General features: G+C 42.0%; 1 protein-coding gene across 2 annotated transcripts in view; it reads left to right on the forward strand.

Moving 5' to 3' along the window:
- The first annotated feature begins 3957 nt into the window (after positions 1 to 3957).
- The window catches only part of ACSL3 (acyl-CoA synthetase long-chain family member 3), an 80366-nt gene continuing 65507 nt past the window's right edge, over positions 3958 to 18816 (forward strand). The window contains exon 1 of one of the 2 annotated variants that reach the window (XM_011996054.1): positions 3958 to 4282. The gene's annotated coding sequence lies outside the window, so the exon portion shown is untranslated. The remainder of the gene's footprint in view (positions 4283 to 18816) is intronic. The other variant, XM_011996062.1, reaches the window with a different exon arrangement.

Below are 18816 nucleotides of genomic sequence, written 5' to 3' on the forward strand. Positions count from 1 at the left end.
TCTATAACATAAAAGTGCAAGATGAAGCAGCAAGTGCTGATGCAGAAGCTCCAGCAAGTTTTCTGGAAGATCCAGCTAGGATTGTTGATGAAAGTGGCTACGCTGAACAACGGATTTCCAAGGTAGACAAAGCAATCTTATATTACAAGAAGATGCCATCTAAGACTTTCATAGGTAGAGAGGAGAAGTCAATGCATGGCTTCAAAGCTATGAAGGACAGGCTGACTCTCTTGTTAGGGGCTATTGCAGCTGATGATTTTAAGTTGAAGCCAATGCTTAGTTACCATTCTGAAAATCCTAGGGTCCTGAAGAATTATGCTAAACTTACTTTGCTTGTGCTTTATAAACAAAATAACAAAGCCTAGATGACAGCTCATCTGTTTTCAGCATGGTTTATCAAACAGTTTAAGCACATTTTTGGAAGTATTGTTCAGAAGATATGATTACTGTCAAAATATTACTACTATTGACAATGCACCTGGTCACCCAGGAAGTCTGATGAAGCTGTACAAGGAGATTAATGTTGTTTTCATGCCTGCTAACACAACATTCATTCTGCAGCCCATGGATTAAAGACTAGTTTCGATTTTCAAGTCATTTGAGAAATTTTATGGGGCTATGGCTGCCATAGTGATTCCTCTGATAGACCTGGGTAAATTTTTTTTTTTTTTTTGAGACAGAGTCCTGCTCTGTCACCCAGGCTGGAGTGCAGTGGCGCGATCTCCGCTCACTGCAAGCTCCATCTCCTGGGTTCACACCATTCTCCTGCCTCAGCCTCCCGAATAGCTGGGACTACAGGTGCCCGCCACCACAGCTAATTTTTTTGTATTTTTAGTAGAGATGGGGTTTCACCGTGTTAGCCAGGATGGTCTCGATCTCCTGACCTTGTGATCTACCTGCCTTGGCCTCCCAAAGTGCTGGGATTACAGGCGTAAGCCACCATGCCCAGCAGACCTGAGTAAAGTAAATTGAAAACTTTCTGGAAGGGATGCACCATTCTAGATCCCACAAAGGACATTCACAATTAATGGGAGGAGGTCAAAATACTGACATAATAGGACTTTAGAAGAAGCTGATTCTAACTCTCATGGTTTACTTTGAGGGGTTTGAGACTTCAGTGGAGGAAATACCTGCAGATATGTTAGAAATACCAAGAGAACTAGAATTAGAAGTGGAGACTGAAGATGTGTCTGAATTGCCATGTCTCATGATAAAACTTGAACGGATGAAGAGTTGCTTCATATGAATAAACAAAGTGGTCTTTCAAGATGTAATCTCCTCCTGTTGAAGATGCTGTGAACATTGTTAAAATGACAAGAAAGGATTTAGAATATTACATAAACTTAGTGAATAAAGCAGTGGCAAAGTTTGAGAGGATTTTTTTTATTTTTTATTTTTTTGAGATGGAGTCTTGCTTTGTTGCCCAGGCTGGAGTGCAGTGGCGCGATCTCAGCTCACCACAACCTCCGCCTCTCAGGTTCAAGCAATTCTCCTGCCTCAGCCTCCCGAGTAGCTGGGACTCCAGGTGTGCACCACCATGCCCAGCTAATTTTTGTAGTTTTAGTGGAGATGGGGTTTCACTATGTTGGCCAGGCTGGTCTCGAACTCCCGACCTCGTGATCAGCCCACCTCGGCTTCCCAAAGTGCTGGGATTACAGGCGTGAGCCACTGTGCGTGGCGATTTGAAAGAATTGACTCCAATTCTGGAAGAATTTTAACGTGGGTAAAATGCTATTAAGCAGCATTGCATGCTACAGAGAAATTGTGAAAGAAGAGTCAACCTATGATGCAAACTTCATTGTAGTCTATTTTAAGGAATTGTTACAGCCATCCCCACCTTCAGCAACCATCACCCTGATCAGTTAGCAGCCATCAACCCTGAGATGAGACCCTCCTCCAGCAAAAAAAGATTACAACTTGCTGAAGACTCAAATGATCGCTAGCATTTTTTTGCAATAAAGTATTTTTAAATTAAGATATGTACATTGTTTTGTTAAATATAATGCTATTGCACGCTTTATAGTATGAACATAACTTTTTTTTTTTTTTGAGATGGAGTTTCACTCTTGTTGTCCAGGCTGGAGTGCAATGGCATGATCTTGGCTCATTGAAACCTTCACCTCCTGGGTTCAAGCGATTCTCCTGTCTCAGCCTCCCGAGTAGTTGGGATTACAGGCGCATGCCACCACGCCCGGCTAATTTTTGTATTTGTAGTAGAGACAGGGTTTCACCATATTGATCAGGCTGGTCTTGAACTCCTGACCTCCGGTGATCCGCCTGCCTTGGCTTCCCAAAGTATTGGGATTACAGGCGTGAGCCACCATGCCCGGCGAACATAACTTTTATATTTACTGGGAAACCAAACTATTCATGTGACTCACTTAATTTTGATATTCCCTTTAAGTGTCAGTGGTCTGCAACCAAACCCACAATATCTCTGAAGTATCTCTATATATTTCTACTTAGCTTAAGCGTTAAACAGCAAACAAGATGAGAATTTAGAATTTTAATTCCCAGGACTATTTTCTTTTAAATATAGGTCCATATCCATAATATACATGTTCCATAATATAGAGATAATGAAGAAAGATATTGTTGGAATTCTTCTAGTCTGTTTTAGGCTTACGGATAGCTAAAGAGGTTCAATGTTAGTTTTCTTCTCTTGGAAGAAAACTAGTATTTTCTAGAGGATTTCGTGGTTCTGGAAGTACCACTTCTAAAGCCGGCTTCTCTCTGCAGAACTGCTAATGTCTTTTCAGATAAGAAATTCTGCATTCTACTTATCTTCAGGATGTATTCTTTGATAAGGTTTCAACAGATTAATGAGCAACTGAACTGCCATATTTTGAAATTGGAGAACAGTTTGCCTGAGTCAGGTATCCATCCCTTCAGGTTCTCAGTTGGCCCTGGGCCCACGGTGAGTGAGCTCTCTGCTTGGTGCATCATCGCTCCACCTAGTTCAAGTTCTGGCGGCTTCCTGATTTTGAGATTCTCTTGGGAAATGAGCCCCTGCTTTAGCCTGAGGCTGGCTCAGGAAGGCAACCTTTCACCTACTTAAGGAAAAGTTCACAGGCAAACTAAACAATATGTTGGGTTAAAAAAAAGAGACCAATCCTACTATTACTGGATTAATGAAAGTCTTCTCTCTTATAGTACATGCAGTTGTACTACATGTAATCATTTGTGTTTTGGGGTGTGTGTGCATGTGTGAGTGTGCGTGTGTGTTTTTTGTTTGTCTGTGGGGAGGCAGTCTACCTGCACTGGATGCTTTCTTTTCCTTGTTTAGTGTCTAAAACGAGAAACAATGGCAAACTCCTTAAAATACAGAAACACTGGATTCCTAAGAACGTTCAAAAACAGTAATTTGGAGTAAACTTTATTTTTTGAAAAGAAATAGCAAATTTGCATGGTGAGTGAGTGCATTCAGGGGAAAACGGGTTATATGCAAGATTAAGTGAGGCCAAAACAATAGAAATGATAATGGATAAGCTTTGAGTTTTTGAGGCTCTTCTTGCTCCAGGCAGTTCCAAAAGCCATTTTATTTGGCAGGATTTGACAGCAATTTGTGCAAGAACAGGATAACTAATCCAGTTAAAAACGAAAAAGAATATGCATATTGTTTCATAATTTATATTGAAATTTATACAGTACAGCAGTAATTGTGCGTCTGTAATTTTTTTGTTTTTTTTTTTTTTGGGGGGGGTTGTTTTTTTCCTGGAGGGACGCAGCTCCTGCAGACCCTGCTGGGCTGGCCTCTCCTCCCACGTCCCTGCCGCAGATCCCCGCTCCCCTCCCCCACCCTCGGTTCGTCCTTCCCGGTCGACCCCGTTCCCGCCCCCGCTCCGCGCAGACTGCAGCCAGGTCCGGTCGGCGGCGGCTCCGCGGAATGACCCGTAGTAACCTCACCCCGCCCCGGGCCGCCAGCACCGCGCTCCCCGGCCCGAATTCGATAGGCCCAGCCCCGCACGCGCCACCGCCCGCGGGCCAATGGGCGGCAGCCTCTCTGCATATGCAACGAGTGCCGGCCGGGGGTGAGCGTCCCAGGCGGTTCCGCTCAACAGACGCTGCTCTGCCGGCGCCGGGCTGCGACACTGCCGTTGTCAACGCGGCCGGGGCCGGGACGAGGAGGTGGCGGACGGGGTCGCAGACGTTTGTCCCCTCGCAGTGCGGCCCTGACGGCTGCGTCAGGGTCCCTGGGCGGCGGCGCGGCGCGTGAACGCTCTGGGGCTCAGCCAGGCCTGCGTGGGCCCGAGGCCGGAGGAACCCGGACTCCGGCGTCGCGGTGAGTGCGGCGCGGGTTGTGGGAGCGGCGGGAGCAGGTTGGCGGTGCGGCCTCCGCGTGCGGTTCGGCTGGGCCCCAGGGGCGCCCCAGCCTCGGGGCCCGGGACCCCGACGTCGGCGCCGCACCTGGCCGCTGGGTGTGCGCGCGGGCAGCCCGCGGCGCCGGGAGCAGTGGCGCGCAGGGTGGGAGGCGGCCCGCTGGGGTCCGGGAAGCGGCTGACGTGGGACCTCGGCCCTGAGCCCACGCGAGCCGGGAGCTGCAGAGCGAACGGCGTGGGGCGGCGCTGACCAGGCAAGGAGGATGCACTGCGTGCCTCCCGGCGCTGTGTGGCGGGGTGGGGAGGCCAGTCCCTTGAATTAGGGGGGCTTTGCCGCGGCCCCAGCAGTGAGGTGTCCGTGGGAGGAGACTCAGCCCTGCGATTTCGGAAAACCCTTGCTTGGCGGGGGCGGGAGGGGCTGTTGCTGCGTGGGGTGAGAAGAAATCGGGTGCGTGAGGTGGGTCGACCTTGGTGATTGGTTCTGGACGCTATCGTGGTGGTGGGACTGGGATTAAGACTGATGTTGGGGTTGAGAGTTGCAGGTTTACTTTTCCCCAAGTGCGTTTTAATCACACACTGGTGATAGGTTGTGTAACTCGGGGACTGCTTACTACCAGCAATCCTGCGGGGTAGGCGTTATCAGGCTCCTTTCACAGAGGAGGAGCCCGAGGCACAGGTTTTCAAATGGTTTGCCCGGGAAGTCTGATATTAGAAAGTGTGCTGTAAACTGTTGTATAAAAGGCCCCTCGAAAATGAAAAGGCTGGAGGAATGTCTTTAAAATTATATGGAAGCTAGAAAGGCAATAGGCTTTGTGAACGAAATTATAGCTGAAAAGAATGACAAATAGCTGACATTTATTGAGCTTTTATTACATGCTACGCACTGTTCGGAGAGCTTTATGTACAGTGTCTTTACACTGTTAACAGTCCTCTGGGATGGGGGTTATTCCCATTTTACAGCGGGAGAAACTGTAGATCGGACGTATTAACTTGCCTCAGATCTCAGCTATTAAGAAGCTGGGATTCAGACAGGCCTGTGTAAATCCAGAGCTCTTAAATCTAACCCCTATATTTTGCTGCCTCTCCTTGGTGGATGGCTGAATAGTTTCCACAGTGGATTTTAGTCTGGGTGGCCAGGAGAGTTGTGGTTTGATGATACCTTCTTTCATGATCATCAACCTATTTTGGTTTTCCCCAAATTAGTTCTGAGAGTTGAGGGTGCTGCTGAGTTGCTCCTGAAAGTGTATTAGAAGAGCACTATAGGGGAGAGGTGGTGTGACATGGGAGTCTTTTGCACACTTTATTTTGTTTTCTGGCATTTTTCTGTGCAGTTCCTCACACTTGGGGATGAGTAAGCCTTCTCTTGTAATTCTCGCATGCGTTTTCTCTCTAGACTTTTCCTGATTTCTCGTTTGTATAAAAATTACTGGTTTTGTAGGATGACATTGAGTGTAGGGGCAGAGTGGACCATTGGACCTAAGGGTCAAGGTGACAAGTCACGTCGTAGCTTTGGATCTCAGTTATTGAATTTGTAAGGCTTTAGACTCAGTGACTTAAAGCTTAAATATTCTGAGAGTCTAAAATGTTCTCCTTGAAGGAAGAAAGAAAGAATGGGAGAAATGAAGGACGCACAACTTATGTGGGGAAAGTCATCCTCTGTCTGGTTTGGGGTGAGGGTCAGATCTTAAAGCCTCAAGATCTGTTTCATTTGCTTATTTGCTTCCCTGCTGGTTGGTTCCAGTTAAGTGACTGTTTCATTCCTCATTCGATTAATTGCCTCACCTAGAACCATTTAATTTTTGTGATATGTTAGGCACGTTATTAGGTGCTGGGAAGACAGCAGTGACTAGAGGGAAAAATAGACCAGAAGCAAATGGTCATACAAAGGAATAAGTGGTTGCAAGTTTGATAGGTACGATGAAGGAAAAGTATTGTGTGAATGAGGATTGTTAGCAAGATTGTGATGTAGATGGAAATCTAGTCTAGGGAGCTGTTTTTTGAATTGATGTGGTGAGATTTTGCTAGAGGACAGTCTTGAAATCTGAGCCTGCAATTATGTACATAATGCAAGAGTTTGGGAAGTTGTGAGCAACAATAATTCTTTTCATTTCACAGTGTCTTTCGTACTCTGAATGTCATCCCAGCCTACGTTGCAAGATACGAAAATGAGATAGGCAACTTTACAAGTTGTCATTCTGTCTGCCTTCAGGGTACTTAAAGCTTAAATAGTTCTCTAATACTTTCTCCCACTCAAGATGAACTGTAAGAGGGAATAAGACTCTTTTATGTGAGATTTGGGCTTGAATATGGGATTTAGATTTTTTTAGGAAAGATAGGCCAAGGGTGATAGACTTTTAAATTAAGGAGCATCATAATCAATCAAAAGTATCCGTTGTAGCATGCGCTTCACAGGGTCATTTAACTTACAAGTCTCACCTCTTATGAGATCATTTTTTGATGGCTGGATTGGGAAATAGAGATTGTTAAAAATACATAAATGCCTCAGTTGAACATGTATGAAGCCAATACAAATAATACATTGCAATATATTTACTTAAGGGCCATCTGCATGCAAAACACCGTCCTAGGGGTACCATGTGGAATAAATAAAAAAGATGAACTTGCCAAAGTTCCTGCTTTCAAAGAGATTTCAGTTAATGAATACTAATACTAAATGTTTTTTTTTTTTTATTTTTCAAAGTAGTAGCATATGTTGGCTCATTTGATCCTCTTAAGAGCCATATGTGGCAAACAGAAATACTGAGAAAATGGAGATATGAAATTGTCAGGTTATGGTGATAAATAGTAGATGGAGTGTAAGAAAGAGATGTTAAGTGATTACTAGGTTTCAGACCTGTGCAACTGAAGGGGTATGTGTGCTATTCACTGAGCTGGGGCTTAGTAGTAGAGAACTAGGTTCTGGATATGGGAAGAGCATGACTTTAGTTTTGAAAGTGTTCAGTTGAAGCTGCCTTTGAGGCCTTTATTGAGGTGCTGGTTTAGTGCTCAGAATTGGGGTGGCCATTTACTGTTTTGAAGCCCTCCATGTAGAGGCAAGAGCTCAAACCATGGGCATGGGTGAGATTGCCTATGGGGAGGCTATACAATAAGAAGAGAAGGAGGCCTGGGATGGAGCTGGGCAGAGGAGGTTGCGCTTGCCAAGGAGACGAGTGGCCAGGAAGGTCAGAGGACAGCCAGAAACAGATGTCCCTGCAGGGCGATGAGTCAGTACTGTGGAATGCGTCTATGAGAGAAGAATTGAGAGCCGTCCATTGGATTTAGCAAGGTGAAGGTCATGGAGGTCACTGGTGACCTTTGAAAGAGATGCTGATCTGCAGGTAGGGGTGGAATGGGGAGCAGTGGGAGGTGAGGAAAACGGAGACAGTAAGTATAGGAAACTGTTTCCAATAGGTTTGATTTCAGCATGTTTGAATGCTGGTGGGAAGGCTCCGTGGAGAGGGAGTGGTTGAATATAGACTAGAAAAGGGTTTGTGCAGAATTCCTAAAAGGATGGGGCTGGGATGGAACCCAAAGCACAACTAAGGCCCGTGTCTTCGCTGGGAGGAGGGACACCTCCCACAGTGACAGAAAACCAGCCTGCAACTTATGGAGTCCTAAGCAAATGCCAAAAAATTGTCAAGAACTGTTAAATTTCTAAAAAGTAGCCCAATTTTAGTTGACTCATGAGATAGTCTTTTAGAAAACTTTGCCACAAGAGCATTGTGTGATTGATTTAAAATGTGGCTCAGTCTTAATTTCATCCACCCCAATAGAGTATATATTTTCATCTGACTTTTGATCGTAATTTATTTATTTTTTGAAAAAGGCGACACTCTAAATGGTAAGTCCTGTGATGCTTTCCTTACATGTTTATTTTTGGTTTCATTAGAAAAAAGCTTTCGGACTGTTTTTGTTTTCCTGACATCATAGGTGCCTTAATTCTTTTTATTTAAAGTTTAGCTTCTGTTATTATTGGAATATGTTTACTTACATATTTTTGATGTTTTCCATTTTGAAGGATAAAGAATTGGATGATTTGGTAGTTTCAATTGATCTGCTAATTTTTGTTTAGAATTGAAGATACTTAAATAACCAACTTTTTGGATAAGTCGCCTCCAAATTCAGGTTTCTGCTTGTTTGTGAAGGTATTTGTTATTAAGGATTCGTTCATTCATGTATTTATTTAGTGTCTGTTTTGCAAGGTACTCGGAATTTGGAAATGATTGAGTGAGTTCCTGCTCTTAAGGAGCTCACAGTTCACTACAGGAAGGAGGTGTATGAACAAATTACAGCATGGTGCAACAGAAGAAGACATATGAGCAAATATATTACAGGATGGTATAATCAGTGCAGCAGTGGAAACTGTTAGGAAATAGAGAAAAAGTGCAGAGCGGGCACAGAGTAGGGAAGGAAAAGGGGAGACTTCTCGGTGGAGATGATAGCGGAACTAGGTTTTCCAAGATGAACTGGAGTTTTGCCAGGTCAACAGGGAGCCAAGAAATAGAATGTTTTACCTTGATTTTGGATCCTCTGTGTGTGTGTGTGTGTGTGTGTGTGTGTATGTGTATGTACACAGATGTGTACGCATTGGAGATGTTAGAACACTACCAAAGAATATTGTTAGAAAAATTAAAAATTGCTTATCTTACTATCCTAACGTTGATTGCTCAAGCCATGAAAAGCTGCACATTTTCCACTGTCCTGTCATGGTCAACTTTTCTGTCTCCTATTTGATGCAGAAAGTAATTGAACTTAATTATATTATTTGGATACAAAGCCTAGTTTTTGTTTTTCTGAATGAACAGTCTTTGGAATAAGGATAAAAGCTGACACCTTTATAGGATACTGTGGCCAAATGCTGTTCTAATTTTTATCTCAGCCTTGCAAAATAGGTTCTTTTTTTTTTTTTTTTGAAACCGAGTCTCGCTCTGTCGCCCAGGCTGGAGTGCAGTGGTGGGATCTCTGCTCACTGCAGGCTCTGCCTCCCGGGTTCACGCCATTCTCCTGCCTCAGCCTCCCGAGTAGCTGGGACTACAGGCGCCTGCCACCACACCCGGCTAGTTTTTTGTATTTTTAGTAGAGACGGGAGTTTCACTGTGTTAGCCAGGTTGGTCGGGGATCTCCTGACCTCGTGATCCGCCTGCCTCGGCCTCTCAAAGTGCTGGGATTGGTTTTTGAGCCACTGGGACCTCCGGAAAATAGGTTCTTTTTATCATTCTGATTTTTACGGATGAGGAAACTGAAGCACAGAACAATTTAAGTGACTTGGGCGATTGTGTGCTAAATGTGTGCTGAATTGCATCCCCGGCAGTTTGGTTCCAGAGTCTGTGTTCTTAACCTGGACGCTGCATCTCCTCCCCGCAGTAACAGTTCACTTGAAGTTCATATTAACCTCTGATGTCATCATTGTGTAGGGAAAGGAGCTGTGATGACATTTAGGGGCAGTTTTATGTCTGGTTTAATTACACAAAGTTGCTGCCCCAAATAAAACTGTCCCTGCAACCCCCACCCCCCCGGGAAATCATAAGGAAATGGATAGAATTTAACTAGAATTTTCTTTTTCTTTTTCTTTTTTTGAGACAGAGTCTTGCTCTGTCGCCTGTGCTGGAGTGCAGTGGTGTGATCTCTGCTCACTGCAACCTCTGCCTCCTGAGTTCAAGCAATTCTCCTGCCTCAGCCTCCCTAGTAGCTGGAATTACAGGTGCCTGCCACCGCGTTTGGCTAATTTTTGTGTTTTTAGTAGAGATGGGGTTTCACCATGTTGGCCAGGCTGGTCTCAAACTCCTGACCTCATGATCTGCCCATCTCAGCCTCCCAAAGTGCTGGGATTACAGATGTGAACCACCATGCCTAGAATTTTCTTTTTGGACATAATTCCTCAGGATGCTTTCCCCTTTAACCTTCCTTCACAGGAATTGTTATCATTGATTTTTTAGATTGGTATATAAAGGAATTTGGGATCCCATAGTCTGCTAGTTCCATTTTCTTTTCCTGTCTTTTAACTAAAATATAGACACACTTTCTGTATGTTTGAAAAATATTTCATAAAATGTAATCAACTTAAAGAAACCCATGCCTTTCCCCCAGATCTTACAGTTAACCACTGCTCTGAATTTGGTGTTTATTATTCCTGTGTATTTCTCTACAGCTTTATTACACGTGTGTTTCCTTAGACAGTGTATAGTATTGTTTTGTGTATTCTTAACTTTATATAGATGGTACTGCATCTATTCTTGTTCAGCATACTGTTTATTTTCCCCCCACTCAAAATCACTTACCAGTGTGGTTTCATGAATTGAGTTTCAACTCATTTCATCAGTGTGAGTTCATGTCGATTTATGTCATTTATTTTTACTGTGACAAGTTAGTACATTTTAGGTCTATACCATATTTATTTCACCTTTGCTCTGTTGATAGGCCTTTAGGCTGTTTCCATTTTGTTGTTGTTGTTATTACAAACATTGTTACCGTAAGTATTATTGAACACAAATCTTTGTCTATTTTAATTTTTGGCACTGTAGTTAACCTGTGCTCCTTTTTCTTTATTCTTTACATTTTTATCTCGGCCTTCCTCTAATCTTTTCATTATTTGACCTAAGGTACCATTATTTGTCCATTATACTTACAGTATAAAACTATAATGGGCACTTTTTCTCTAAGGCTCTTTTTAGTAATCTTTATTTTAGTTAACTTTCTTGCTTTTTTTTTAAATAAAAATACCTTAAGATAGAGAAATATCTTAGTACACATTTTACAGATACATGTTATTTTACTTCTAATTCCCTGCATGACTGTAGGGATAATTCACGTGTACCCTTTCTTTTGGGAAATGTTTCTGTGTTAATGTACATTTGATTTAGCTAATTCTATATTTTAGTGTTTGTTTCCTTTAAATGTTTTCCTCTAAATGTAGTGTACTTTTTTCATTGCAGTTTGGTGGGTAGGAACATGGGCTCACAGTTAAGATTGCTTGGATTTGAATCCTGGCTCTACTTTTTAGCTGTGTGTCTTTGGTCAGCGTATTTAATTTCTGTGTCAATTTCTTTTTCTGTAAAATGGAGATAATAATAGAAATCTACCCTTAGATTGTTGTGAGATTCAAATGAGGTGACTGAGTGGCATAATCATTACTCAATACATATTAACTATTTTTATTAGTTTTATTTCTTGTTAGGGTATGCAGTATTCTTGTTAGGGTATGCAGTATTTTCTTTCTAAGTCTACTCAGTTTGTGGTGTTGCCTTCTTTTTTGAGGCAGCATTTTAACCCATACATCTGTGATTCAAGGAAATGTCTGATGTATTATAACTGTTTGCTAGTGGAGATTGGGAAGAGATATTGTAAACTGTAGCAAATTGTAAGTTGAGGAACGTTAACTAGATTTTGTTATATCTTAACATCAATAATTTAAGATTTGGCTGGGCATGGTGACCTTTAACCCCGCATTTTGGGAGGCTGAGGCGGGCGGATCACCTGAGGACAGGAGTTTGAGTCCAGCCTGGCCAATGTGGCGAAATCCCATCTCTACTAAAAATGCAGATTAGCTGGGTGTGGTGGTGGGTGCCTGTAATCCCAGCTACTCGGGAGGCTGAGGCAGAATTGCTTGAACATGGGAGTGTGTGTTGCAGTGAGCGGAGATCACACCATTGCACTCCAGCCTGGGCAACAGAGGGAGACTCTGTCTCAAAAAAAAAAAAAAAAAAAAAAAAATTAAGATTTATCCTGTTTCATTTTTTTTTGAAATATGTATAAAGCACATTGAAAGTGGGTTGACGTGGTGAAATTCTCAGATAATTACCAAGGGTCTACTCTTTTTAGTTTTAAATACCTTTTGTAATATGATCCTGATAATGATTCAGATGGTGTTTCTAAGTATATCATCAACCTTGTGTTGATGGAGAAGGAACCAAGGAACCATTGCCGTCCGTGCATGTAAAGCTTGATAGGTAAATTTGAGCGAGTGACTTAACCTTTCTCAGCCTTCCATTTCAATTTCTGTAACATAAATATTTCAATTCTTACCTCACAAGGTTATCATGACTACGTTAGTTGCTTTCTTCATCTCTCTGGCTCCCCTGTCTTGTCTTGTAATTTCCTTTTTTCCTGTTTTCCCTATGTATATTCTTTCTTCCTCTTTGTCCCTTCTCTGCCCTTCACAAGTAGTTTTTTGATAAATGGCAACAAAACATTCTGAATCCAGTGTGTGAGTGAACCCATTATATTAATAAAGACACATGTTATTTAAAGGGGACTAGGAAATATTAATTCTGTAAGGACAAGGGTTTTTGGGCCATATGAAGTTACGGAGGAGATATTGTAAATGTTAGATGAGCAGTATAGAGGACAGAGAGCTCATGCTTTGCCAAAGTAGTGAGGGAATGGTCAGCTGAGCAAAATGAGACTAATGTTAGAGCTGAAGAAAGATTTGTGAGGAAGGTATTCACATAGGATGTCCAGGGGGCGGTGGAGTTTGGAAGACTGGCAAATAAAACTGAGCCATGAACTGCTTAGGAGGACTCAGGAAGCTGTGAGGATAAATCACATCCCGTGGGGAAGAAAGGAACACTGACTTGGAGGACAAAAACAATTAAGACCTAGCATAACCTCTTTATTTATTGATTAAACTCAGAAAGTAGTTGTTGAATGAATTAAAGCTTCTAGGAATAGGAAGGGAGAACTAGCAGCTAGCAAATGAAGAGAGTGAGTTGTTGCAGGAAGAGCTTTGAAGGTCTGGCCCAAGTTGTTTGTAACCCTGCCGTTGAGACTGGTGGTATGGCATTGTCTGTGCCATTTAGTCTGACTGGACTTCTGGTGTGTGTGTGTTTTTTTCTTTTTTTGTTCTGTAATCCTTTCTTGCTTTTGGGGGATGGAGAAGGATCTGCTTCTTCATCACTGTTCTTTTTTACCTCCTTTTCACCCTCTTTTACTTGACTCAGGATTTTTGTTACCCATGCCATATTTATTTTTTAGGTGTCTTTTACTTTATCGGTTAGCTTTGTGCATTTCCCCATGTATTCATTGATGTGTTTACTACCTGGAATTCACTGGGGTATTTGCATGAGTCTCTTCCTCTTTTGACATCTCAATAAACAGGATTCTCATGGAAATCATCTCAGAGGCAGTGGGCAGTAAATAGATGGAGTGAAAGATGAGGCAGAACTGTTTCTCTGATGTTAGGAGCTTACAAGCATTCTATATTGAGATGTACAATTGGTTAGCAAATAATTACAAAAGAAAACGAGTGCCGTAAGAGAGTGCCCTAAGGGGTCACCGGATGAGTAGAGAAGTTCAGGCTGGGGTTAGGGCCAGTGGAGGTTTGGATATCAGAGAATGCCTAATCAATATAGATGCTAAGAGACAACTAGACTTTGGATGTATGCAGAATAAAGGACATTCCAGGTAGAGCTAACGGCAAAGTGAGCAAAGGCAGAAAAGACAGGTAAAGGAGGCAGAGAGGTGGTTGGAATTGATTTGTATGTAGTGTGTGAAGTAGAGAGTTGAAAGTTTCCAGATCTCTTGGAAGAGTTGGAAGGTGAGAGTTGAAAAGTAAGCTGACTTCAAGTTGTGGAGAGCCTTAAGTACTTGGCAGACGAGTTTGGAATTTTTTTTTATTCCTTCTTTTTTTCCCCGCCTTTTAGACAGTGAGGAGGGAATTGAGATTCTTGAAGAGAGGATTGATGTGAAATACGGGTTATAAGGGAGTGGCAGTGTCACGCTGGCAACGTGGATGAAGGATACATTGATGGAGGAGGGGGAGAGGGGACTAGAGACAGAGGAGTAACTAGGGATACAGTTGAATTCTACCAGGTGATAGGAGTAAGGACCTGAACTGACAAAGAAAAGCATGACAAAGGGCAGGAGGTCGGGGATGACAGAGGAAGCAGAACCATCAGGACTTGGCAACTGATTGGATCTTTGCAGGATAAAGTGAAGGGAATTTTACTAAATGCTTTTAAGTTTTTAGTAGGTTCTAGAAATGGGAAGGTTCAGCTTTCCGTTTGAGGTGGGAAAGGTGAAAAGCAGAGTGACGGTGGAAGATGTGGAAAGGAGAATTCAGTTAAAAAAATTTTATTTTTAAAAATGCCAAGTGGAGTAGGTGGGATCTACTCAAAAGAAGCCAGATGAGGGGTCATCTGGGTAGGCGATGGTGAGATCGGGGAGTGGCAGAGAGTGAACAAAGTTCTGGACTTAGATGTTTATAGAACGAAGTGAGATGTCAATGAAAGATACGTAAAGTACTTCTCACTAGGGAAGAGAGTGCTTCTCAGTAGGCATTGTCTACGGAGGCCTCAGCTAAGGCCAGGTCTCACAAACATGTGGCATTGGTCCTGGCTGTGTAACTCTCCAGCTGGCAGCCTTGTGGGTAGAAGTGAAGAAAATGCAGTGAATCTGCAGGGAGCTGTTGTGTTTTAGAGCTCTGGGATAGTGAGTGCTTGGGAGTCCTCTAGGAAGGACATGGTTGTCACAGAAACATTGGTTCCTGGGACTAGGCTTTCAGGGGGCAGGAGAAGCCACAAGGGAGTTGGTGGCCAAGATGGGGTGGGAGAGCAGGTCTAGTGGCTGAGGGGTTGTGGGGTTACTAACAGCCTATTCTCATTCTGTTCATTTTTAAGGCTTGAATTAGTTTTCTAATGATAGGAATCTTGTTCCTTTAGGACCACAGATGTGAATGTTACTTATTTATTTATTTTTTGCTTTTCTGCTTTATCTGTGGCATTGCTGCTCTTGTGGCATTCCCCCCACCCCCGACTCCCTTGTTTTTGGGAACATAATAGTCACCATAAAAAAGGTGTATAATTCTAAGGAAAAACTTAAGTAGGGCAAATGCTCAACAGGGAAAAGTTCGCAATTTAGAATACAGGTATGCCCAAGGTTATAAAATAGATAATAGTACTAAGACAATTACTTTTTTTTTGAGATGGAATTTCGCTCTTGTTGCTCGGGCTGGAGTGCAGTGGCACGATCTCGGCTCACTGCAACCTCCGCCTCCTGGGTTCAAGCGATTCACCTGCCTCAGCCTCCCAAGTAGCTAGGATTACAGGCACCCACCACCACGTCCGGCTAATTTTTTGTATTTTTAGTAGAGACGGGCTTTCACCATGTTGACCAGGCTGGTCTTGAACTCTTGACTTCAGGTGATCCACCTGCCTTGGCCTTCCAAACTGCTGGGATTACAGGTGCGCTCGGCCGACAATTACATATTTTTTATAGAAAGAAAATAAAAGTATCTTAGGAAAATTTAAATAAATTATTATTCTTAACATCTGTCATCCGTCCATCTGTTCGTCCATCTGTGTGATGGATGCTCCCACCAGGTACTTTGCTAGTGGACACCAAGGATAGAGTGATGAATAAGACAAATGTGGGCCTTCCCTGGTGCATAGAGTGGGAAGATGAACATTAAGCAGTTCCACAAGTAGTTATTAAATTACAGCTGCAATAGGTCCTGTGAAGGCAAAGTTGTAGGGTGCCAAGGGTGGGGAGTGGGAGTAGGCTGTCTTGAAAGGCTTCTCTGAGGAAGTGGCATCCAGCTGATCTAGGAGAAGGGGGATGGTGGTGGGACGGTGGGATGGTGTGGTGGTGGGGCGACTGGGCCGCTTTCTAGGCAGAGGCTTGAAGCAGTGGGGTGGGGTGGGGTGGGATGGTGACTTGGCTTTGGGAAAAATCCACAGGAAGGCCAGAGGGGCAGGAGTTTGTGCAGAGGCCCTCTGGGATGAAACTAGATGCAAAAATAAATGGGCCACAGCACGCATGAGACAGGAATAAAAATAAAGCCGTCGCTTACCAAGCCGTCCATTGAGAGTAGACTGGGAAGATTAGGGAACTTGGAGGCTTGACTGTGACAACTAGTAAGCAATATCTGTATCTAGTCAGTTTGCTTCTTTGGGCCTCAGCTACTACAAAAAGTATAAATTTTATTATTACAGAATTCAGAATTTGGAAAGTTAACTTTTTATGATTTGAATTTTATGATTAGGAATGTTACAATTTACCAAAATTATCTTCAGCAGTATTAAAACATCTATAAATATAACAATATACCTGATCATATTTTATGTCGATTTTGGTATCGTTCATCTATTAAGGCCAATGGGAAACTTTTCAGCTAGATTGGATATTATTTCATAATTCCGTAGAGTTGTATGTTTTGAACAGAAATATTTTTAGTGTCTTCTCTAAGTTTACCATTCAATTTCTTGTTTAAAAGATCATAAATTTACCTAGTGTTTCAGGCATGTCAATACTGTTGCTATATAAATTTGTAGAAATTATAATGGACTTATATATTTGCTTTAAGTTTTTCTTCTAATGTATATTTGATGAGAAGATTTGGAAAATATATAAAAGCATAAATTCTACATTCTAGATGTAGCCAGTGCTGAGGTGCTTTCAGTCCTGATATCTGTTTGTGTGTATGTTAACAAAAGTGGAAATGTATTGTGTGTATTTAATATTTAACCTACTTCTTCTCATTTATCATATCATGAGCAATTCCCATGTTATTGAATGTTTTTGAAAATATTTTTAGTGGTTGTGTAATAATCTACTATATGTATGCAAAGTACTTTACCCTTTCCCAATTATTAGATTTGCATATTTTCATTACCCCCTATTATAAATAGCAAATGGAAATTCTCAAGTAAATTTTTCTTCATTAAATATTCACAGAAGTGGAATTGTTTGGTCAAAAGATATGAAAAATTTAAAGGCTCTTAATAAAAATTACAGAGAGGTTGTACTTATATCTGTGCCCTTTAGTTTGAGTGTGTCTTTGCGTCGCACCTGTACTCGGATTTATTTTTTATTTTTTTTTGAGACAGAGTCACTATCACCCAGGCTGGGCTGCAGTGATGTGATCTTGGCTCACTGCAATCTCCACCTCCCAGGTTCAAGTGATTATCATGCCTCAGCCTCCCGAGTATCTGGGATTACAGGCGCGCACCGCCACACCCGGCTCAGTTTTTTAGTAGTTTTAGTAGAAACCAGGTTTCACTATGTTGGCCAGACTGGTCTTGAACTCCTGACCTCAGGTGATCCGTCTGCCTCGGCCTCCCAAGGTGCTGGGATTACAGGCGTGAGCCACCGCGCCCGGCCTTGTACTTGCATTTATATATTGAAAACCAAAAGAAAGATGTTGTTTCATACAAATAATATTTTGTATAATTAAAAAAAAAAGTCTTGGCTGGGCGCGGTGGCTAATGTCTATAATCCCAGCACTTCGGGAGGCTGAGGAGGAAGGATCACTTGCACCCAGGAGTTTGATACCAGCCTGGGCAATATAGGGAGACCTGGTCTCTATAAAAATAATAAAAAAATATTAACTGAGTGGGGTGGTGTGTGCCTGTGGTTCCAACTGCTTGGGAGGATTATTTGAGCCTGGGAGTTCAAGGCTACAGTGAACTGTGATCAAGCCACTGCACTCCAGTCTGCGACAGAGCTAGAGACCCTGTCTGGAAAAAAAAAAAAATTAGCAACTGAATATTTATTTTAGTTAAACCGGTCTTAATATAGACCTGATTTAAATAAAAAGCAATAATTTTGCTTATTGGATATATCCTACTGAAGGATTTGGAGAAAGAATAGAAAATTTATAGATTTACAGTTTTTAAATTACATTGGCTCACTACTGGAATCCCAATACTCAGGACTCAGGAGGCAGAGATGGGAGGATTGCTTGAGGCCAGGAGTTTGAGACAGCCTGGGCAACATAGCAATAACCCGTCTCTACCAAAAAAAAAAAAAAAAAGTAAAAAATGAGTTGAAGAATTAAAAATTTTCACTTATGTGAAAATTTGGAGAGGTAAAGTTAGGAATAATTGTAAAAATTTAGCTTTTGATTTACTTTTTTTGTGTTATGTATAACCTGGTAATGTTAAAGATAATATATGCTAAGTGATCAGAACAGTGTCTGGCACTTATTAAATGCTCAGTAAATGTACCTGTTGTTGTTACTTTAAAAATTTCTCCTTCGAACTCTCTGAGGATTAGCTTATATAATACAATGTCTCAAAGTTTTTATCACTGATAAAACTTTATCACTAATTTTATCACTGATAAAATCAAGAAGGTTGGGGACGGAAGGAATGGGATTTTTGTTTTTGAGTAAAAACCTTTGGAATGGTGGGTTGGAGGGAGGAACCTCATGTCTATTCGTCATGATTCAGATCAGGATAATAATGAGTTGATCTGTATAGTGCCAGTTGAAATCTTGATTTTTATTCAATGAAATTAAAAAAATTCATTGGTTTGGCTTTTCACTGATTGATTCATATCCCATTCTGTATTCCTTTTGGTTCCTAGAAAATGATAGGAGTAATTTCTGTAAGTTTGACCTTGTTGATATTAACTTTCATATGGCAGTTTTAGAAGGAAGTGCCTATGGCAGATGACTTATTGGTGAGGCTTCTTTCCTCTTTAGTTACATTACGTTATAGCGTAGAAATGATCGCATCTGTGAACATAGATGGCCTTAGTGATTACTGCTTGACTGGTTGTT

Source organism: Mandrillus leucophaeus, unplaced genomic scaffold (genome assembly GCF_000951045.1).
Source record: "Mandrillus leucophaeus isolate KB7577 unplaced genomic scaffold, Mleu.le_1.0 Scaffold1135, whole genome shotgun sequence".
Lineage (NCBI taxonomy): Eukaryota > Metazoa > Chordata > Mammalia > Primates > Cercopithecidae > Mandrillus > Mandrillus leucophaeus.